Source organism: Eumetopias jubatus, unplaced genomic scaffold (genome assembly GCF_037043125.1).
Source record: "Eumetopias jubatus isolate StellerSeaLion01/CBP00866 unplaced genomic scaffold, mEumJub1_p1.0 scaffold_156, whole genome shotgun sequence".
NCBI classification, from domain to species: domain Eukaryota; kingdom Metazoa; phylum Chordata; class Mammalia; order Carnivora; family Otariidae; genus Eumetopias; species Eumetopias jubatus.
In genome coordinates, this window is record NW_028274962.1 from 134,260 (window position 1) to 158,094 (window position 23,835).

Sequence of the window (23,835 nt, forward strand, 5' to 3'; positions counted from 1 at the left end):
TTCACAGAAACATCTAGAATAATGTTTGACCAAATATCTGGGTACTGTGGCCTAGCCAAATATGATAAACCGAAGGGTCAATTCATGAGTGATAAGAAAGGGTGCTAACATTTCCCGAGCACTGACTATTATGTGCCAAATCCTTTGCAGACATTAGTTCACATATTAAACCATTGGTAGATTATATATATTATCTGCTTTTACAGATCAAGAAGATAGAGCCTAGAGAAGTTGAATAACTTGTCTGAGATCATGCAATAAGATTCTAACCCATGTCAGTGTGGCAGTAAAGCCCTTGGCAACTTGGGCAAGAGAGTATTCCAGGTGTGCAAGAAAGGTAGCGGGTGGAGGGGAAGATTGGCTGGGTGACTTAAAAGTTCTTCCTCTGAAGTCAGGGAACTTGTTTTTTTTTTCCTAACTCATGATGTCATAATCTATCATTTTTCACTGAGAGATTTTTTTCTGTGTGAATATCTTTCTTAAGAATGGAAGTCTAGAGTCTAGATGTTCATGATTAAGCATGTAAACCTACATGCATGATAAATAAAAATAATATTTAAATGCTCTTCCAAAATGTTTATCCCTGTGTTCTTTCTAGTTTAGTATTTATGTCTGAAGTTATTGTTTTCTTTTAGTTTCTAGTTCTTTCTCTCTTTTAAAAACCACTTTATTGAGGTATGATTGACATAGAAAAATTTGTATATATTTAATTGACACAACTTGAATATGGAGGTAAATATACATTTGTGAAACCATTGCCACAATCTATGCCATAAATATATCCACTGCCTCCCAAAGTTTCCTCCTGCCCTATTTATTTACTTATTTTTTTTATTTTTACTGCTTTGTGATAAGAACGCTTAACATCAGATCTCTTAACAAATTTTTAAGTATAAAATACAGTATTATTATGTATAGACAGTCTGTTTTACAGTAAATCTCTCTGACTTATTCATCTTGAAAAAATGAAACTTCATAGCTTTTGACTAATACCTCCCTGTTTCTCCCCGCCCCCAGCTGTGGCAACCACCATTTTACTCTCTAAACTAAACCATTTTACTCTCTAAACCATTTTACTCTCTAAACTCCTATGAGTTTAACTATTTTAGATTCCTCATTTCAGTGGTACCATGTAGCAATTTTCCTTCCATGTCTGGCTTATTTCACTTACCTTATATCCTCCAGGTTCATTCATGTTGTCACCAATGGCAGGATTTCCTTCTTTTTTAAGGCTGAAGAATATTCCATTGCATTTATATATTACATCTTCTTTATTCATTCATCTTGTGATGAACAGTTAGGTTGCTTCCATGTCCTGGCTATTGTAAATAATGCTGCAATAAATTTGAGAGTGAAGATAGCAATTCAAGACCCTGATTTCAATTCCTTTGGATAGATAAAGCAGGATTGCTGGGTCATATGGTATTTCTTCTTCTAATTCTTTCTGAGTCCTATCACTTCATTTCTCTGTTTTTCTAATTCTGATTTTTTTCGGGGGGGAGTGGGTCATGTCTTGTATTTTCTTCATGTCTTCTAGCTCACATTAAAATAGGAGTACAGTTTTCATCTGTCCTATTGGCTTGTCTTTCTGGAATGGTATAATTATCTCTAACAGTGATTTTTTTTCTTACAGTTTTATGTAGGATTTTACCTCAATAATTTCTGTGGCTTATTTATCACATGAAATTTGTTTTCCTAAACTTTTATATGGAGGGGCGCCTTGGTGGCTCAGTCGGTTAGGTGTCTGGCTTCAGCTCAGGTCATGATCCCTGAATCGGGGTCCTGGAATCGAGCCCCGCATCATGCTCCCTGCCCAGCAGGGAGCCTGCTTCTCCCTCTCCCTCTGCCTCTTGCCCCCTGAGCATGCTCTGTCTCTCTCTCTCTCAAATAAGTAAATAAAATCTTTTTTTTTTTTTTCAAAGATTCTATCTATTTGAGAGAGAGAGACACAGCAAGAGAGGCAACACAAGCAGGGGGAGTGGGAGAGGGAGAAGCAGGCCCCCTGCTGAACAGGGAGCCCGATGCGGGGCTCGATCCCAGGACACCGGGACCATGACCCGAGCCGAAGGGAGACGCACAATGACTAAGCCACCCAGGCGCCCTAAATAAATAAAATCTTAAAAAAAAAAAAAAAAACTTTTATATGGAGGCCTAATTCGGGGCAGCTTTCTTTATAGAGCTCCCTCTTCTGTTGCTTTCTTGGTGTTCAAAAATATAGCAGCTTAACTTCTTATATTCCCCAGGTCTGTCCCCATCTCCCACCTTTACCTACACCTGCTCTTCCCCTCACCTGTTATCCCTGTCATACTCATCTGGGACACTAAGAAGGGAATCCTGGATGGTCAGTTTTGAAAATTCACAAGGGCTAGATTTCTTCATCTTCTTCAGGCCTTACCACTGTCCCCTTGCACTAACCCATTATCAGACTTGGCAAAACCTCTCCCAGAGGGGATATATCATTTTCAGGGATTGCAACCTAGCCCATCAGGCTTTTTAGGAAATACTTAGAGGCGACTTTAGAGATCTGCTCTTCTCAGGTCAAACATTGCATTGTTTCCCTCTGCTTTCCCCCAGTGAAGATGCAGGTCCCATGCAGGTATCATGATAGTTACTGGTTTTTCCTGCTTGCTAGTATTTTACAGTTCACAGGAATGCCTTATGTCTCAGGTTGGGGATTGCCAGAAGCATCCATTATGATGGAGTTTAGAGGGCAGAGTGCTTCTTAGGAAACAACACAGATGAAAGGAATGATGGGGCAGAAGGACTTGCAGAACTTCAGTGCATGCTGGCAATGCCTCCAGCAACCCAGCAGAGGTCTGGAGAAAGTATTGCCTGTCACAACTGTCCCACCGTGGATGCAAACGGCGCCAAGTGTATACTTCCTCTTGTTCAGCTCTTGGAAGTGGCCTGCCCCGGGAAAGGTATGATTGCAGGCAAGGTGGCTCTCTGCAGCTGAGGCAGATCCTGAAATCGCTGAGAGCTCCTCGGAGCTGGGCAGCCAGTCTTTCCTTCAGGGGCACATGTCCTTGTCTCCCACCCATGGTCACCTCGTTTTGTTGTAAATATTGTCGGCTGCAATTTTACTTGGGATTGCATTGAATCTATAGATGAATTTAGGAGGACTATGTCTTTACAATATTGAGCTTTACAGTCCATGAGAATGATACATCTCTCGTTTAGTTATATAGTTTTGTGGTTTTTATAAAGTTTTATAGTTTCCTGTATAAAAGTCTTGCATATCTTTTATTAGATCTTCCTCCTAGTTATTTAATGTTTTCAGTGATATTGTAATATTATTTTTAAAATTTTATTTTCTAATTGTTTGTTGCATCTTGAATTTTATATACTGATCTTATATCTAGTGACCTTCCGAAATTCACTCATTAATTCTAATAGTGTTTCTGCAGATTTGTTTGATTGTCTAGACATGTAATCATGACATTTACAATTCATGAAAGATGTATTTGTTTGTTCATTTGTTTCAAATTTTTATATATTTTATTTCTTTTGTTTGCCTTTTTCTGTGCCTAGGATTTCCAGGAAATGTTGAACAGAAGTGATGATGGCAGGCATCTGTCTCATTCCTGGGATCGGAGGGAAAGTTTTCAGTATCTCACCATTAACTATGATTTTACTGTAGGTTTTTTTGAAGACACATATTTACAGATTAAAGAAGCTTTCTCTATTCCTAAGTTTTTAAATAACAAATGTAAGTACTGAATTTTACCAACTGTGTGTTCATCTTCTGAGAAAATCATATTATTTTTCCCCTTTATTCTGTTAATGTGTTGAGTTACATTGATTGACATTTTTAATATTAAAGAACCTTGCATGCCTACCTAGAATAGAACTTGATTATGATATATTACCTTTTTTAATAAATTGATATTCTATTTGCAAATATTTTGTTTAGAACTTTTGTATCTATATTCAATTCTTCTGTCACTCCCCAGACAATATTAGGTCCTTAGAATATTTCAACTCCATTTACATCACCATCGCCTTTTTAAACTCTTATTTTCATGCCTTTTAATTGTGCATATATTTAAAACCCAATAACATCATTATTATGGTTTTTTTATACAATTTTTCCATTATCCATTATATCTTTCTACCTATTTACCTCTTCTGTGGTTCTTCATTTATTCCTGTATTTCTCTATTTCCTTCTGGGATCATTTTGCTTTTGCCTAAAGACCTTCCTTTAGTAGCTTTTTTTTTTTTTAGTGCAAATCTGTTTGTGAATAATCCTCTCAGTTTTTACCTGAAAATACCTTCATTTCACCTTCTTTCTGAAGGATATTTTTGCTAGGTATACAAGTTATTCTCTTTCAACTCTGAAAATTCTGAAAGCTACCTAATAATGTTAGCTAATGTAGCATAAGACAGCTTATTAAAGTGTTTTTTTTTTTCTTTATGTCTGCAACTAGGAGCGTTCATGACTGCAAGGTTGCAATGACTAGTCAGGTGTCCTATTGAATAATAATGATGAATCTTAATTATACTTTTATCATATACTAATTTCTTACTCATATTTAACACTGCCTCTGGATTATATATTACATTTTACCAATTACTCTGTCTATTCTTGGTACATAAGAAAACTGCTTAAATTATTTTATTTGTAATACATTAAATATTTAATAATGAAATTCTCTCTTCACTCTTTTTCTTTTTTAAAATTTTACTGATATATTCCCATCCATTTATTCTTCTGGGTAATCTTAAGAACTGTTTTATAAAGCTCCTACATAAGTGTCATTAGGATTTTCATTTGAGAGCAACATATTTATAAATTAATTTACAGTACATTTACAATATTCTCTTTAGCAACAGGACAGCTTCATTATGGAAGTCTCATGTTTCTGAGATTTGTGTGTGTGGGTATCCTGTACATTGCACCATAGTTTTGTTAATAAGTATAGAAGCATTTGTTGATATTATGGATGAAATATTTTTCTACAGTATTTGCTGACTGGCTGTTATACAGGAAAGTCACTGTGCAGAGCTTTTTAATTAGTTATAATCATTTTTCCTTAATCCTTTTGGTTTTCAAGGTAGACAATCATATAATCGGAAAATAAAGATAATTTTCTCTTTTATTTTCCAGTAGTCATGCTTACTTTCATAACTTAAAGGAAAATATTAAATAAGAGCTACAACTTAAAGGAAACTTAAAGAAAAATATTAGCCAACCAAATTACAGTTTTAAGGAAAATATTAAATAAGAGTTGTGAGATATGGGCATATTCATACAATGCAATATTATTCGGCCATAAAGGGTGATGAAGTACTGATACATACTAGACATGGGTGAACACTGAAAATACTCTAAGCAAAAGAAGCCAGTTACAAAAGACCAAGTATTATACGACTACATTTATATGAAAATCCAGAATAGGTAAATCTGAAGAGACAGAAAATAGATTAATTGTTTAGGGCTGGATGGAGGAAACATGTGGAGACAGGGGAGGGGGCAAAGGGGGTGATAAGCCAAAGAGCACAGGATTTCTCTCTGAGGTGATAAAAATTGCCAAAAATTGACTGTGCTGTTGGTTGCATGTATCTATGAATATACTAAAAAATCACTGAATTGTACACCTAAAATGGATGATGATATATATGTATATCATCATATATATATGCATATATACATATATATATATTTTAAAGGAGTTGTGATACCTTGCCTCTTTGTCTTGTCCCTGACAATAAAGGAAAATATTCCAGGCTACTATTTCCGTTTTGTATGATTTTGGTTACCAAGTTTGTACTTTGATATATATAGTAGGAGGGCTGGAATACCAAAGACCGCATTTCGCAGGTATTGTCACCAGCTGACTTTTGATCTTTCTGCTGGTGGGAGACCAGAAGACGAGGATGGAACCCTCTTCCTACTTCCAGTCTCTGATGGCATATCTGGTGGCAGCACAGCAAGGACAGTGGCAACACCACCACCAACAGTGACCGTGGCAATGGCCAACAGTGGTTGGGGGGTGCAGGCTCCTGAGTCCTGCGTAGCAGCTGACCAAAAAGCAGGAGCCTCTGTGGCATCATTCCCTTAACTGCTGGAAAACATCGTCCCTCAAGCCCGAGGATACTGGTCATTCACTGCGGTTACTGTTTTTAGTGACCTTACCTTCCTCCCGTCCTTCCATTATGCTTGTAATCAATTCCCATATCAAATTACTTTTGTTTTACAAGTCTAGAGTGGTTTCTATTTTTTTTAAATGGACCCTAACTGATAGAGATAGTAAGGAAATGTTTTCCATTCAAATTTTAACAGTAGTTCTCATCAGAATGGATGTTGAATTATAGTGAATTTTTTTTTTATCTGTTAAGAGGATTATATTGCTTTTCTCTGTGGATATACTCATGAAATTAATTACATGAAGAGATTTCCTAATATTGAATCATTTCCACATCTTAGTGTGTTTCCCCAAGAGCAGAACCAGAGGCAGGTATGTTGGTACAGGTAGTCTACTTGAGAGGTGACCAGGAAACTGGAGTGAGGGAGTGGGGAGAATAAGACAGGGAAGGAGGTGAAGAAAATAAAGGATGCATTGATAAGCTCATGACTACTGAGGGCAACTAGTGTTCAATTTCTTTTAAGCTCCCTCAGAGGAATTGTGTATGATGCACCTTGTAATTCATCCTCATTGAGTTTTCATCCCAATGGCTGTGAGTTGTCTCTGAGGCATAAATTCCTGCACACCTCTGGGCTGCACCTGCCTGTAGACAGCTCAAGCCCCTAGGCTGGGAGATGCCCCAGGGGCAGAATAGCTGAGGATTCACTTTGGTGGAAGTCTGATGTGGGCGGGGCATCAACACATCCACAATACCTGTATTTCAGAATAAACCTTAGTCCCGCTTGTTTTTCTAATCTGATACTTCTGCATCAGGCTAGCTTTATACATGGTTTTCTTTGAGCATCAGTTATTATAAAACCCAATTGTGAAGGGTTGAAATATTTAAAATAGTGTTTCTTTCAGGAAAGTTTCCAGGAATTGCTTGTAAGACTCTTTGGATCCAGTGCTGCCCTGGAGGTAAGTCTCTGACGACCTTCAAGATGTGCCTTCCTTTGCTTCATTCTATTATTATTAATTTAAATTCAATTAATTAACATATAGTATATTATTTGTTTCAGAGGTAGAGTTCAGTGATTCATCAGTCTTCTATAATACCCAGTGCTCATTATAACACATACCCTCCCCAAGGTCCGTCACCCAGTTACACGATCCCTCCACCTCCTCTCCCCCCACAGCAACCCTCAGTTTGTTTCCTCTGATTCAGAGTCTCTTATGGTTTGTCTCCCTCTCTGATTTCATCTTGTTTCATTTTTTTTCTCTCTTCCCCTATGATCCTCTGCCTTTTTTCTTAAATTCCACATATCATTGAGATCATATGATAATTATCTCTCTGATTGACTTATTTCACTTAGCATAATACCCTCTAGTTCCATCCATGTCATTGCAAATGGTAAGATTTCCATTTTTTTTTTAAAGATTTTATTTATTTATTTGAGAGAGAGAGAATGAGAGAGAGCACGAGAGGGAAGAGGGTCAGAGGGAGAAGCAGACTCCCTGCTGAGCAAGGAGCCCGATGCGGGACTCGATCCAGGGACTCCAGGATCATGACCTGAGCCGAAGGCAGTCGTTCAACCAACTGAGCCACCCAGGCGCCCAAGATTTCCAATTTTGATGGCTGCATAATATTCCATTGTATTCACTGTATTCCATTCATCTGTCGATGGACATCTGGGCTCTTTCCACAGTTTGGCTATTGTGGGCATTGCTGCTATAAACATTGGGGTGCAGGTGCCCCTTTGGATCACTACATTTCTATCTTTGGCGTAAATACCTAGTAGTACAATTACTGGGTCGTAGGGTAGCTCTATTTTCAGCTTTTTGAGGAACTTCCATACTGTTCCCCCGAGTGGCTGCACCAGCTTGCATTCCCACCAACAGTGTAAGAGGGTTTCCCTTTCTCTGCATCATCGCCAACATCTGTCATTTCCTGACTTGTTAATTTTAACCATTCTCACTGGTGTGAGGTGGTCTCTCATTGTGGTTTTGATTTGTATTTCCGTGATGCCGAGCGATGTTGAGCACTTTTTCATGTGTCTGTTGGCCATTTGGATGTCTTCTTTGGAGAAATGTCTGTTCATGACTTCTGCCCATTCCTTGATCGAATTGTTCTTTGGGTGTTGAGTTTGGTAAGTTCTTTATAGATTTTGGATACTAACCCTTTACCTGATATGTCATTTGCAAATATCTTCTCCCATTCTGTCAGTTGTCTTTTGGTTTTGTTGACTGTTTCCTGTACTGTGCAAAAGCTTTTTATCCTGATGAAGTCCCAACAGTTCATTTTTGCCTTTGTTTCCCTTGCCTTTGAAGATGCATCTAGCAAGAACTTGCTGTGGCCAAGGTCAAAGAGGTTGCTGCCTGTGTTCTCCTCTAGGATTTTGATGGATTCCTGTCTCACCTTTAGGTCTTTCATCCATTTTGAGTCTATTTTTGTGTATTGTGTAAGAAAATGGTCCAGTTTCATTCTTCTGCGTGTGGCTATAATCAGCTATGGAATCAGGATATGATCCACTAGTTTTATATATGGAAACCAGCATGATCGGCCAAATAACCAGAGCTCTGCTTTTATAATTAATGTAAAAATGAAATCACAAAGCAAAATTTTTCATCAGGTTTGGGTATAGATAGATATATAAATGTAGATCATGGACATAGATATGGATTTTTAAATATGTTCATCTCTGTCAAGGAAAAGAATGTTGAAAAGTACCCAGAGATCTCACCCACCAAAAAGTCCACAGAGTACTGGATTTCTCAGTTCACAACATTCACTAAAAACAACTGAATTCTTTAACCTCAGCATTTCTGTTACAGTACATCAGGGCACGTAGAATATTCTCTATATAATAAATAGACAAATGTACCTGAGGAAAGAGGCAGCAAATGCTAAAGTGGAGGGGTCCCTAGGGCACAGTAAAAGATGTTTACATTTGAAGAAAGTTAATTTTTTTCTTGTCATGAAAAATAAATTATTTAAGATTTCACATGAGATGTTTTGACTTTCCCTTCTGTGCAAAACCATTTTTCTCAAATAATTTACCTAATAGACATGAAAAACTGCTATCAAGCCTTTTCTCCTCCAGTTGCAGCAGTGAGAAAATTATTTTACATCAGCTGCTGACAGCTAGTGTCCCTCTCAGAGGCATAATGAGAGAACTGTCAGGCATGATGAGTGTCCAGTACAGAAATATTTAATTAATGAGCTCTTATCTTGCCTCTAGGTAATTCTTCACAGTCCTAAGGATATATAAGGAGCACCCTCTGATCAGTCCAGGGAATTAAAAAAAAAAAAAAAAACAGTTGCTGCTGAAAGAATTTCAGTTTTCATCTTTTTAAGTCCAGGTTACCTATAAAATGTCATGAAAACAAGGGTTCAAGGACAGTAGAAAAACTGAGGCAGAGTGAGGATGACTACACACCCCAGGAAGTAGCAAACCTCCCGAGGAGGACACTGGACATCTTCATACCCCATTCTTGCAATTTAACAGATGCATATAATTTAAAGAAATTAAATAGTTGACCTTCTCACTGAGGTAACCCCCAATGTCAGTATCTGGGGTGTAGATGCGCAGGTTTGAGAGAACACGAATGCAACCCTCTGTCTGAGGCAGGGCAGTGGGGTAATGTCTGTTTGCCAGTGATCTGGAAACAGGCTAAGGAAGGCATCCTGAGGATCCACATTCTATCTGTAGACTGGAACCAAACCCTCTAGTTTTCAGCCTCCATGTCGCCTAGTGTCCCATATTCTAGACTCTCTCTGGTGTTATTTTTTTAAGTTTTGATTTGAATTTCAGTGTAGTTAATACACAGTGTCATATTAGTTTTAGGTGTACAATATAATGATTCAACACTTCCATGCATTACCGGGTGCTCATCACGTCAAGTGCCCTCCTTAATCCCCATCCCCTATTTCACCCATCCCCCACCTACCTCCTCTCTGGTGACCATCAGTTTGTTCTCTATAGTTAAACTCTGGTCTTATTTCTTTAGAAAGAAAAATCTTTCCTTCTTCTATGGGCTGTGTTTGAGGAGCTAGAATTGTGATCTGGCTGTGTGGAAAGTGAAGAGGAACCTGCTCTCTACAGAATGTCAAAGCAAGTCCCACACTTCTAGGTGGAGGCACCTAGAGATGAATAAGAAGCTATCACGGATGGGGATGGAGAAGCCAAAGCTAAAATCCTCCGCGGTTGTGTGGAGTTGTGAGGACAGAGCAGAATCCCCGGACTGCGGTCAGTGAAGCCGCGCCCACCCACGGAGATCCCCACCAAACGCAGAACACACGCCCTCCCCCTGCCCCTCCCTTCTGATTTCCTGCTTGCCTCCCGTCCGCAGAATCTTCTCTTTGATCCTCCCGTCCTTCCAATAACCTCATCATAAATACTTTGTATTTAAGTTCTTTTGTTTGGAAAAAAAAATTTTACGGGCTTAATTTAACATGCTTAAAATTTTATTTTATTTTTTTTTAAGATTTTATTTATTTATTTGACAGAGACAGCGAAAGCAGGAAAACAAGCAGGGGGAGTGGGAGAGGGAGAAGCAGGCTTCCCGCTGAGCAGGGAGCCTAATGTGGGACTCGATCCCAGGAGCCTGGGATCATGACCTGAGCTGAAGGCAGACGCTTAACGACTGAGCCACCCAGGCGCCCAACATGCTTAAAATTTTAAAGGAGTAGACTGCCGCAGGATCCTGACCTAGGATCTTCTATTTTAGAGCTTATATTTATATTAAGAAAAAGTCCAACAGAAAGCTACTGTGAGTTCATTTCCACATCACTTTGTGGAAGGAACTTTGGAATTTGATCCTTCAAGCAGCACTTCCATGTATTAGGAAACAGCAGCCCAGGATGTGTGAGGTCTACATGCGGTGTGTCCACGAGTTGGGAGGTGTGTTTAGGACTCACAGATCTCGGGTACTATTTCCACAGTCCCGGGTTTGGAAACCACTCATCCTCTGGACTAGAACAATGCCAGGCTGATCCAAAATGTTGCTTCCTTACATCGAGGCCTTTTTACTCTTCCTGGAGATTCTTACTCTCTGCACCTGAGCTTGGTTAGCGTTCACTTTGAGAGCAATGAATAGCACCTTATTCCTAGGAGGAGATTCTTCCCTTTGGTTTGTTGTACTAAATGCTGTTGACAAAAAGACTGGGGCTCAGGGCACCGGTTGGAGAAAGGTGAGGTAGAGGTTCAGGGTGGATTGCCAAAAAGGCATTAGACTAAAACCCAGATCCCTGAACATCTAATGCACAGCCCTTGCCTTTTAACTAAGTCAGCAGGGGCGCCTGGGTGTCTCAGTTGGTTGAGCGACTGCCTTCGGCTCAGGTCATGATCCTGGAGCTCCGGGATCGAGTTCTGCATTGGGATCCCTGCTCGGCGGGCAGTCTGCTTCTCCCTCTGACCCTGCCCCCTCTCATGCTCTCTTTCTCTCAAGTGGATAAATAAGATCTTTTTTTAAAAAAACTAAGCAAGCAAAGAAAGCATTGAAAGAGTGATTAGGCTAGGGCCTCTGGCTGGCTCAGTCAGTGGAGCCTATGACTCTTGATCTTGGAGTGATGAGTTCAGGTCCCACTTTGGGTATAGAGATTACTTTAAAGATTTATTTATTTAATTGACAGAGAGAGAGAGACAGCGTGAGAGGGAACACAAGCAGGGGGAGTGGGAAAGGGAGAAGCAGGCTTCCCGCGGAGCAGGGAGCCCGATGTGGGGCTCGATCCCAGGACCCTGGAATCATGACCGGAGCCGAAGGCAGACGCTTAACGACTGAGCCACCCAGACGCCCCAAGGGTGTAGAGATTACTTTAAAAAAGTGATGAGGCCTAAAGCAAATAAAGAAATTAAATTTCCCCATCACCATTGTTCTTTGTCCACCAATCCAAAGAATTTCTTCTATTCCTGGTGAAATTAACAGCACATTTACAGATAGGGTTCACCATGGTTGTAATAACTCTGTAAAAACTGACTCTTCTTGGGCTCCTTTTGGTAGGTTTTTACCATGTTTAATAAAACAAAATTGTAATATTTTTAACTTCACTTAACATTCTAAAAATCCTGAAGATTAAAGGCTTACATTTTTGTAATATTCATTTCCACTTAATACATTTAGAATAATATATTATTTTAAATGAAGGCTCTGTCTATTGGAATTAACTTTTAAGAAGTTCTGAAGATTATTCTAGAAGGCATAATGGTGGTCACCTGGCATGAAAACTGCACCCTGAGTAAAAACACTGGAGAATGGAAATTTTAAAGGTATAGGCAGTAAAAGAACATTGTATTTTTATAAACATGACTGAAGACCTCTTTTGAAAAATTATATGCTTAAAGAATTCAGTAGCAATACAAACCCAGGGATCTGGGTTTTAGTCTAATGCCTTTTTGGCAATCCACCCTGAACCTCTACCTCACCTTTCTCCAAGCAGTGCCCTGAGCCCCAGTCTTTTTGTCAACAGCATTTAGTACAACAAACCAAAGGGAAGAATCTCTTCCTAGGAATAAGGTGCTATTCATTGCTCTCAAAGTGAACACTAACCAAGCTCAGGTGCAGAGCATAAGATTCTCCAGGAAGAGTAAAAAGGCCTTGACGTAAGAAAGCAACATTGTGGAGCAGCCCGGCATTGTTCTAGTCCAGAGGATGGGTGGTCTCCATTTGTAGCAGGCGCAGGATCTGCAGTATTTTTGTATAGCTACTTTCATATCAAACCTAAATCACTTCTGAGCTAGAGCCCTTTTAATCACAAGCAACAGAAGCTGTTCAAATTAGCTTAATCCAAAGGGAAGTTTTTTTGGCTTGTGTGACTGAGATGTTCTAGGACAGAGCTGGTGTCCAGAATTCAAGGTATGTTAGCAGGTCTCTCTCTCTCTCTTTCTGTTTCTCCCCTTTTTTCTTCCCTTCAGCGTCTCTCAGTGAATTGGCCTCATTGCCTCCTCCTAAAGTCAGCTTTCTCCTAGGTGTTTGAGAGCTGGGGACAAGAGAAGAGTTAAGAACCTTATTTGGCCAAGTCCAGACCACACCGGGGAGGAGGCTAGCCACTCAGAGCCAGGCAGACAGAAGCAGTATCAGCAGCTGCTTAGAAATACAGAATCTCAAGCCCCACTCCAGACCTATCTAAGCACAATCCAGATTTTTATCAAGATCCCCAGGTGATCTGCATGCACATTAGTGTTAAAGAAACTTTTTCTCCTAGGAAAGATGCAGTGGGGGCTGATGTCATTATAGGAGTGGCGGGTAAAGATACCAAATGTGCACTCCAACACAACTCTGAAAATGCAACTTCCTCTTGTTTAGCCTTCAGTGGAAGAATGGATCATTGTTCTAAGTAAATTTTAAGACTCATTTAAAGAAACGTCTGTAGGTCTCCCTGCAGTTTCCTGTTTTTTATAGTTCCTCTTTCCCTTTACTCTTACTTTTCTAGAAATTATTTGCTATACCAGGATTTTTGTTAGGTAGGAGGAAATCAACACCATGAGTGTTCCTTTCTGTCTTTGACTCTAACTAAATTGCTCTACTCCCTGCCAACATATGTGCTTCCTTACTGCTGGAGGTAGCACAGCCTACAGGTTATCAGCATGGATCAGAAGCCCTACAGGCTGGTTTGAATCCCAGCTCTGCCCCTTACTCGCTGTGATACTCAACCTCTCCTAACTTTGGCTTCCTCATCTGTAAAACGGGACTCATCACAATTGTGATTCATTATGTGAACTAATGCTTGTACCTGGCCCACAGGCCGTAGCACTCTGTAGGCTTCTGCAATAAATAAATGTTGATGACTTATTACACATCCCTGGTGCCACTGGTCGCTAATGGAAAAAGTGGTGCTTGGAATATATTTATTACTGGAGTAATTAAATCACCAAACTTCCCCATTTCATTCACATCTTATTCGCATTTCCGGTGACCAGTTTCTCCTAAGCATGAGACTGGGGAAGGAACTCTTCTAAACGAACAATAACCTCACAAGCTGATACTGCCAAAGCTGACATGATATAATCAAAGTTCCCGTACATTTCCCATAATTTAAAAGTTAAAATAAAAATCAGTTCATGATCTATATTAGCTGGAAAATAGCCTGGGTCAGAGTGGTTACCACTAAAAAAGAATTTATTGCCCTTATCACTTTGATTCAGAGCCCAGGAAGTTACAAATATCTGTTACTCTAGGCAAGTTACACTCACTCTGCCTCCTCTATGGGTTGTTGGGAGGATTCAATGATTAATATATGAGAACTGCTTAGACGATGCCTGGCACAAAGCAAGTAATCAATAAACTCCAGCTACCTTATAGCAGGGTCTTCCACATATAGGCTGTGGAGGTCAAGTTACAGTGACTGTGGCAGGTGACAATGCTCCCAAAGTGACTAAGGTGTCAATTCCTTTTCCCATACCCTCAGTCAACACCCCCAACATACACACATTCCCCTCCACAATCAGAAATGAGCATTAAAGAAAGGAAGAGTAAGAATGACAATTTTAAAAGATCACCAGGAAGTATGATCTGAATTGTCTGGGGGCTCTTAACCAACTTATCCTCTACCCTAATTTCTCCACCTGAAAAAAATAAGCCAATTAATTCATTAAGGGTTTTTTGAGGCCCAGGTGAAGGGTGCTGTTTAGCAGTGGAAAGTGTTATAGATTAACAACCTTCCAAACAATTACAAATATTAGTAAATGTTCCAGCTCAAAAAGTCATGGTTTTAGTTGCCTAGAAAATATTGCAATTTATTCAAACATTAGTAGCTGTTATTTCTGGATGCTAATCAGTACTGTTTAGGTTGGGAGCCTGGAAAACGTGTGGACTGTGCAAGTGCGCCATCTGCTGGCCCTAGAGACTCTGGCGGGGCCACTGGGCAAGGATGCCTGTCCCACCCAGCTGGTTCATGAAAGGACTAGAGCACCAAAGTAGCCAAAGCTATTTCCACCACCTCACATCCTGGTGCTAAATTATCACAGTGAACACACTGCTTTTTCAAAAGAAAGTGATTTGTCTAAAAGTGTGTGTATGATATTTAAATTGATTTTTGTGTTTCTGTTACCATCCAGGGAGAAAAGATCATTTACTGCATCTCGGAAATAAAATGATCCTAAGAAATCATCTATTCCGAGTGCCTCGTTTTACACATGAGCAAAACGAGGTTTTGAAAGTTACACAACTTTCCCAAGTTACTCAGGCAAGTCAGGACCCCCAGGCTGCCACCTGGATACTTAGTCCAGCTGGAGAAGGTAAAGGAGGGCAGAAAGATGTGCCAAAAGGAAGCAAACTGCCCAGCCAGTTTCCTGTGCCTCCTGCATACATCCTGTTGATATGGGCACCTTACCCATTGTTTGCAAAGAACCATAACTTCTCATATCCATATACAAACTCACCTCTGGTTGTAGCCAAAGGCAAAAGTCCCTTTATAGTAAGTTTTATTGCAACTTATCAGAGAGAAAAATAACAGGTAGGGATACTCTCTTTTGTGATTATTTTCACCTCTTGAAAAAACAGAGATTTAGCATTTTAATCACAACACCTGTCATGCCATCAACACAGATGCCAGTGTCTTCCCAGGCAGACACCGGGATGGAAGCAAGGGCCATTCGAGCCAGAAACCCTAGACTCACTGCTCTAGCCAGAAAGCGGTCTCTTTTGGTTTAGACAGGCCAACTATAAACCGCCCCCTCCCAAAAAAAAGAGTTGGTCTTAGTCCAATGCTTCTTTGCTTGGGTCACAGGCCACCTGACCAGGACCACTCATTCCATCTGGGCGCAGGTCCGGAGAGACGCTAGTGCCATCCGATAGAGGGCAGCGGTGCACAGACACTCGGGACCACCGTGCCTGCCCTCCCCTATCAGGAGAAAGGGGCCCCAGTGGATACTCTTGCAGCTCTCAGACTGTTCTGAGAGTGGGGCCGATTATTTTTCAGATGCCACAATTAATCTTACAAGTCAAGGATCTGACAAGGACAAATAGTAATCATTAATTATTTCCCTCAACTCATGTCTCCAGCTCCACATTCTACCCCCACCCCCCTTAAGCCTCCCTCTTTTACAACATGACAGAGACAAGGCTTGGATCCATCCGAAAACCAGGCTAAGTTTCTCGCCACCTAGCAAGACAAAAAAAACCAAAAAAACAAACAAAAAAAAACACTAAACAGAATCCAAAAAATCCCCAAGGGAAATAGCTTCAAGAATCCTGAAAATCATACCGATTTTTGTTTGTAACGTGTGAAATTATTACAAGTATGTTCACCAAGAGGACTATTGATGGATGACTCACAATTTAGCTAAATTCAATGAACCACACACTGTGCCTATCCCAGTAGGTGACTCATGCATTTTTTATTTCAAGTAGCAAGTGTTTGCCAAAAACAGTATTTAAAAAAAATAATGAAAATTGTTCTGAAAGAGCTCATGAATAGGGTAGGACTACCCACCGACAGCCTCATTTGTGCTCTGACCACTTACATGGGATTTGGTGGGTCTGCTGTAGTCACGCTCGCTCGGCAGAGTGTTCACCACAGCAACGCGGGCAGGCTGAGGGCGGGTTTCTGCCACTCACCGTGCATGGTTATTCTCCCTCAATACCCACGTCTCAGGAAAGATTTGGGATATGTGGGGGTGCCCCCATAATGTGCATGTTTGGGGTTCCACATAGGTTTTGCTAAAACATTGAAAATGCATTCAATTCCTATTCGACTTCTTCTGGGTTTACCTCCCCCCACCCAACTTTTAAATTAAAACAACACAAAAACAAAAAACTTAATTATCAGGAAAAAATGGAGGGCTGAAAGGTCACCCAGAGGAAATAATGAAAAGGACCTCTGGTGAGTTAAGGGACATACACTTTATGTTGATCATGAGTGTCTTCATATGTACCTGCTACTAAGCTATCCCCAAAGCCCTCAGTAGGAGTACCCCTGTCTCCGCCCTACTCTTTGACCAGCCAAAGGAAAAGTTTATAGCCCCCCCAACCTATTGATTTTCTCCTCCCCAAAAAACATTGAATTTGCTTATCACTCAATAATAGGCTTGTAAAGCTCAGAAAACCATTACTGCATATGAATTTGAGTGTTGTAATAAATATCCAAAGCTTTAAGGTATCTCAGGGAAAAGGATTTTAACCTTTACAAATGCTTTTTCAAATGAAGTGAGGTTGAGAAGACACAAAGTTCCTAGTATTTATTCCTAAAAATTATTGTCCTTTTAAATCACAATGACTATTTTCAAGGTTATAAGTTGACATTCTTGTGCATTCATCATTTCAGGCTAATAATCATTAAGTGGGCACTGTCTTTTTAAGGTCCCTAGATACCTTCCTCTTTCTCTCCCCGTGGACATCACTTCTTCCTACAACCAGGTTTTAAAAGAGAAGTGCAGCAGGAACTTAGTAGGCCGACCAAATTCTTTGCATTCTATGGCCACTCCTTAGAGGTTTTTAATCCCTTGTTGCTTGGCAACATCATTATGATATAATTTCCATCTAGTGGTGAAATCAAGTATTTTTGTTAATATGAAGGTAAGCTGATATCTAGATACCCTACACAGCAAAGGAGACTTGAGTGCTATTTTATCCCTAGAAGGAGGGGGAAAAAAAGAGAGATGAGGCTTTTTCCTTCTTGTATGTTTCTTTTCTCTTCTGCTTATCAACTGCTGCATAATAAACCACTCCAAAAGTTAGTAGCCTAAAACAACTACTTATATTCTCTCTTAGAGTTCTGTGGTTTAACTAGGCTCAGCTGAATGGTTATGGTTTTGATCTTTTGTGCAATTGCAGTCAGATGGCAGCAGGGGCTGGAGTCTTCTGAAAGCCAGAGTGGGTTGGATACCCTAGATAGCTTCTTCTCTTTGTGCCTGGTGCCTGGTCTGCAATGGCTGGTGCATATGGAGGCTGGTCAGACATCTCTCCTTCCATATGGCTGCTTTGGGCTCCACCACACTGGCTTACAGGGGGTAGGGTGAGTGACAGATGCAGCAAGAGTGGAAAGGAATATTTTATCACTGTTTATAATTGGTTGTGCATGGTAATAATAAAAAGCAGACTAATTTTTAGTTGTTTTTAAGACTTTATTTATTTGACAGAGAGAGACAGAGCGAGAGAGGGAACACAAGCAGGGGGAGTGGGAGAGGGAGAAGCAGGCTTCCTGCTGAGCAGGGAGCTCAATGTGGGATTCGATCCCAGGACCCTGGGATCATGACCTGAGCCGAAGGCAAGAGGCTTAACGACTGAGCCACCCAGGTGCCCCTTTAGTTGATTTTAATATTGTTTTCAAATTCTCTATATCCAATGCATCCCTTTATTCTCTACATCCTTGGTGGACCTCTCCCACTGTCTTGGTACACCACTGCTTCATAATATGGCTCTCTCTGGATAATTGGACTTTTTGCCTGATGACTGGCTTCCTCCAGAGCTAGTATTCCAACAGAACAGGCAAAAACTAAAAGCCTTATGACCTACGTCCTAGAGTGTCACATCCACTGCATTCTGTGGGTCAAAAGCAAGTCTCATGGCCATCCTAGAGTAATGGGGAGAAGACTGAACGAGTGTATATATTGGAAAGTAGACTTCTTTGGGGGCCATTTTTGTTGTTGTTGTTGTTGTTTTAAGATTTTATTTATTTATTTGAGAGAGAGAGAGAGCGTGCACAAGCAGGGGGAATGGCAGAAGGAAAGGGAGAAAAGGCTCCCCGCTGAGTAGGGAGCCCAACACGGGGATCCATCCCAGGACCCTGGGATCATGACCTGAGCCGAAGGCAGACGCTTCACCAACTGAGCCACCCAGGTGCCCCAAGGATCATCTTTGGATACAAGCAGCCACATTCTCCACCACCATTTGTATTTCAGAACCACGTGATTATTTAACCAAAGTGGAGTTACTGGATTTCAACCAAGGAACCTACTACAACTTTAAAGGACTTTGCTGAAAGAGATTTTGAATTCAGGATTTTATTGAGCCTTGGAATCCTCCAATGAATTGTCTTTAATTATTTCTTGGTAAGATAATTTTGAGTATATAGTGCCAACCTACTGTCATGATCTCTGAGTCAATCCATTTACTTCAGCTTAACCTTAGGCCAAATTTCTCCCAAATGGCTATATTCATAGCTCAGCTCCATTTCTCACATGTCATTTGAACAACTGGGAACTTTCCAGAGCCGTACCACTCCATTATAACTCAAAATTGCTCACAGAAGTCCTAGGCCAGCTGTGAATAGAATCTTTAGGTTTCCTGAATCCATAAGTTATGGCCAACCTAAATGTCAATGACATTAAATATGTCTTAAAATAGCAATACTGAACGCTTATGTGCTAGACACTGTTTTCTGTGCTTTGTGTATATTAAGTCATCTCAAGCTCATAACAAAGCTATGAGGTAGTTGCCATTGTCATTCTCATTTACAGATGAGGAAACTGAGGCCCAAAGAGGTTAAGGAATTTGTCTCAGGTCCCAAAGTTAGCAAGCAGAAGAACTAATGCACTCTGATTCCAGAACCCAAGTTCTTAATAACCATGCTCCACAAATCACAGAGTAGGTATTGCTGGGCAAGAAAGAGCATCCATATGATTATGCACCAAATCCTTAAAAAGTCTCTGTGGTCAAAAGGATCAGTATCTACTGAGGGAGACATGAATGATACCTAAATAGTAAGTAAACGGTAACGCATGGTATTATAAGTCAGCAAGTTCTAAAATGTGTGCTGATTTAGACTATAAAGTGTTATAGGCATACAGGTAAGGTCAGAGAAGACATTGGAGAGAGCACTTTCTCATTCAGGCAAATCACAAAATGTAGGTTTTCTTTTCACACATGCACTGTCATTTCTGACTTTCAGTCTCTTATTTCTCCATGATTAATACAGAGTGGTCCACTAAAACTCAGACCCATGGCTTTGTCCAGCAGCCTGATTTCAGTCGACATCCCTCACAAAGAAGCCTTCACTCTGCACTGTTAGGATGTCATAAAACAATAACAAGGATGAACAAGTTTTTTTAATGTTTAACAAGGGCGTGACTTACTGTCTCAGCAGTTATCTTCAGGAAGGAAAGCTGAGGCCTCCACTAATTCCTTTACTGAAGAAGAAGCGTGGCTTGGCTCAGAGAATAAAGCACTCTCATGACTCAGATTCTAAGCTCCAAATCTGGCTCTGACCTTGGGGTGGCCACTTAACTTGCAGAGAGCAAAAATAAAGGTAAAGAACTTACAGGTAAATAACAATGTTGAAAATGCATTTATTCTTTTTTATGCATTGCCCATTATTCTACACTACAAAACTGCAAATAGACACTGCATTTGGATGAAAGCAATCTTTTGAGAGCACTGACCCACTCAAAATACCTAAGGAACATTTAAAGACTATTCTGGGTTCCCAGTCGAATGTCCTTTAAATTAGAAGCCATACATATTTTTACCACGAAGGCATGAACTATAAAAACAGCACTAAGGGGAAAGAAGCTAGGTGTATAACATAGAACAACACTGCTTTGCTGCCTCTGTTGGAAAAATAAAGTATGAGCATTATGATGAAATTAAGTTGATTCATTCTTATCACATCTAATAGGACTACTTAAAGAAAAACCACAAAGTGTCAGCAAATAACGATTCCTACTTCAATGGTAAATAAATATCTGCCACAATGATATTAAATTGCTTGAGATCAGACTCTGAGAGCATAATAAATTATTGCATATCTTAAACTTTGAGCCCAGAGCATTTTTTCAAAGAAATGCCTTCTTTTAGGAGGAGATTTAAGAGTCAGTTCTATTAATTGAGACTTCCTTGAAAATGGATTCAGCAAATATTCTTATTGTTTTCTAAGCAACTCATCAGCCTGGACATTTAGCAGTCGAATTCAAAATTCATCAACATCTTTGATTTAAAGCAGCTATCATAAAAACAGACCTCTTAATATCATATCTTTTGATGATGTTCAGGAAAATCTCGTTATTGAAGAATACATACTATTTTTCATTAGCATATTAATTTAACAAAAGTTTATCTCAAATTTTTTAAAGCACTAAAAGCTTTCTCACAAAGAAGAAATCAGGATAAAGTTGCTGCAAAAACAGATAAAAGATTAGGCTGATCACTTAACCTATTAAAACACTTACGTGATTACATCATTATAAGAAACATAATTAAATGTTCTTGATGCCATTAATTGTGTCAGCCCCATTAATTAACACTAGATGTTAAAAGGAAAATAATCCATTGATCTTTAAAGTTTATAGAACAAAAATCTTTTTAGTTCAATTTCCAATAAATATGAAACACTCTAAGTCACAGTTCCAATGGTCTTAATGATCTAGTTTGAGTTAAAAATAAAAGTTCCACTTAAATCCTATCACAGAAAAAAGAAGAAATCATCTTTGGATTTATTATCATACTTCAATTATCTGGAAACTGTTAGTTCAGCTCTCATAATTCCCGTAAAGATTTTCATCACCATGTCACAGAAAACTTAAATTATGTTTTTTTCCCTTTTTAAAAAAATTTAAATTCAATTAATTAACATATATTATTTGTTTTAGGGGTACAGGTCTGTCATTCACGTCTTATGTAATACCCAGTGCTCATTACAATACATACCCTCCCCAATGTCCATCACCCAGTTACCCCATCCCTCCCACACCCCTCCCCTCCACCAACCCTCAGTTTGTTTCCTGTAACTAAGAGTCTCTTATGGTTTGTCTCCCTCTCTGGTTTCATCTTGTTTCATTTTTTCCTCTCTTCCCATATGATCTTCTGCCTTGTTTCTTAAACTCCACCTATCAGTGAGATCATATGATAATTATCTCTCTGATTGACTTATTTCACTTAGCATAATACCCTCTAGTTCCATCCATGTCATTGCAAATGGTAAGATTTCCATTTTTGATGGCTGCATAATATTCCATTGTATTCACTGTATTCCATTCATCTGTCGACGGACATCTGGGCTCTTTCCACAGTTTGGCTATTGTGGGCATTGCTGCTATAAACATTGGGGTGCAGGTGCCCCTTCGGATCACTACATTTCTATCTTTGGCGTAAATACCTAGTAGTACAATTACTGGGTCGTAGGGTAGCTCTATTTTCAGCTTTTTGAGGAACTTCCATACTGTTCCCCCGAGTGGCTGCACCAGCTTGCATTCCCACCAACAGTGTAAGAGGGTTTCCCTTTCTCTGCATCATCGCCAACATCTGTCATTTCCTGACTTGTTAATTTTAACCATTCTCACTGGTGTGAGGTGGTATCTCATTGTGGTTTTGATTTGTATTTCCGTGATGCCGAGCGATGTTGAGCACTTTTTCATGTGTCTGTTGGCCATTTGGATGTCTTCTTTGGAGAAATGTCTGTTCATGTCTTCTGCCCATTCCTTGATCGAATTATTTGTTCTTTGGGTGTTGAGTTTGATAAGTTCTTTATAGATTTTGGATACTAACCCGTTACCTGATATGTCATTTGCAAATATCTTCTCCCATTCTGTCAGTTGTCTTTTGGTTTTGTCGACTGTTTCCTGTACTGTGCAAAAGCTTTTTATCCTGATGAAGTCCCAATAGTTCATTTTTGCCTTTGTTTCCCTTGCCTTTGGAGATGTTTCTAGGAAGAACTTGCTGCGGCCGAGGTTGAAGAGGTTGCTACCTGTGTTCTCCTCTAGGATTTTGATGGATTCCTGTCTCATCTTTAAGTCTTTCATCCATTTTGAGTTTATTTTTGTGTATGGTGTAATGAAATGGTCCAGTTTCATTCTTCTGCATGTGGCCGTCCAATTTTCCTAACACCATTTGTTGAAGAGATGGTCTTTTTTCCTTTGGATATTCTTTCCTGTTAAATTATGTTCTGGTCTGGGCTTAGAGTTGTTCCATTCATACCTTTAAAAACTGCACTTTAGACTTGTCTTTGGGGCCTATGGACAGGGATCCAGCATTCCACTGTTTCCCAAGGACTACGGGTCTGGATACACATGTGGTCTACTAGATGGCACTCTGGAGGGAGACACCATGCCTGGCCTCTGCTCCTAGATTCACAAGTGACTCCTTCTGTGATTCTGGAGGTCCTTTAAAGACGTGGCATGAGTCTTTCATCTGTAAAGTAAGAATAAATTCATCCATTTTCTTACCCAAAATTATAGTAAGACTTTGGGGGAAAAAAGTACAAATTACAATTTCTTACCTAATTTCTGATTCTTTGTAGAGGAAGTAAAGGTTCTCTGGGAAAATTAAGGTAGTGGTTTGCACAGTCTTTAAAATACTACAAATAAGGGCCCCAGCAATCTCTTTTTAGTTACATTCAAAATGCTATAAGAGTTTATAACGGCCCCAAACTGGAAACAACCCAAATGTCCAGCAACAGGAAGTGGATAAACACACTGTGGGCCTATCTATATAATGGAATATTACTCAGCCATAAAAAGAATCAACTACTGTCAACGTCTAGTGCGTTGGGGTCCCTGGGTAAGGGTTGCGAAAGAACCAGGACACAGGGGATGCAGAGCAAAGGCAGCACTTGCAACTGCATGCTGTCGTTTATTTTCCACACAGCTATGTACTTGCAGCAATCAGATAAACATAACGACGTGTACTTTCACACATAATGGGATTAAACTAACATCCTTGAAGAAAGATACACAAGATTTATCAAGAACAGAATGTATCCTGTTTATGTTCGCTGAATTAAAGAATTCTCTCAGCCACCCTCCCTCTGGAGACAGTATGTTCTTGTCTCAAGGAGGAACACCTCTAATCTAGGCAAGAGCCACTTCCTGCTGATCCAGGCATCCAGAACTTGCAACATG

General features: G+C 39.8%; 1 protein-coding gene across 13 annotated transcripts in view; it reads left to right on the forward strand.

Moving 5' to 3' along the window:
- The window catches only part of LOC148161558 (putative phospholipid-transporting ATPase IIB), a 78,374-nt gene extending 66,443 nt beyond the window's left edge, over window positions 1-11,931 (forward strand). For 8 of the 13 annotated variants that reach the window (XM_088020743.1, XM_088020744.1, XM_088020742.1 and 5 more), the window contains 2 exons: window positions 2,668-2,921; window positions 3,532-9,069. The gene's annotated coding sequence lies outside the window, so the exon portion shown is untranslated. Of the gene's footprint in view, window positions 1-2,667; window positions 2,922-3,531; window positions 9,070-10,075 lie in introns of those variants that run through there. The other 5 variants (XM_088020748.1, XM_088020749.1, XM_088020755.1 and 2 more) reach the window with 2 other exon arrangements.
- Window positions 11,932-23,835: the final 11,904 nt, after the last annotated feature.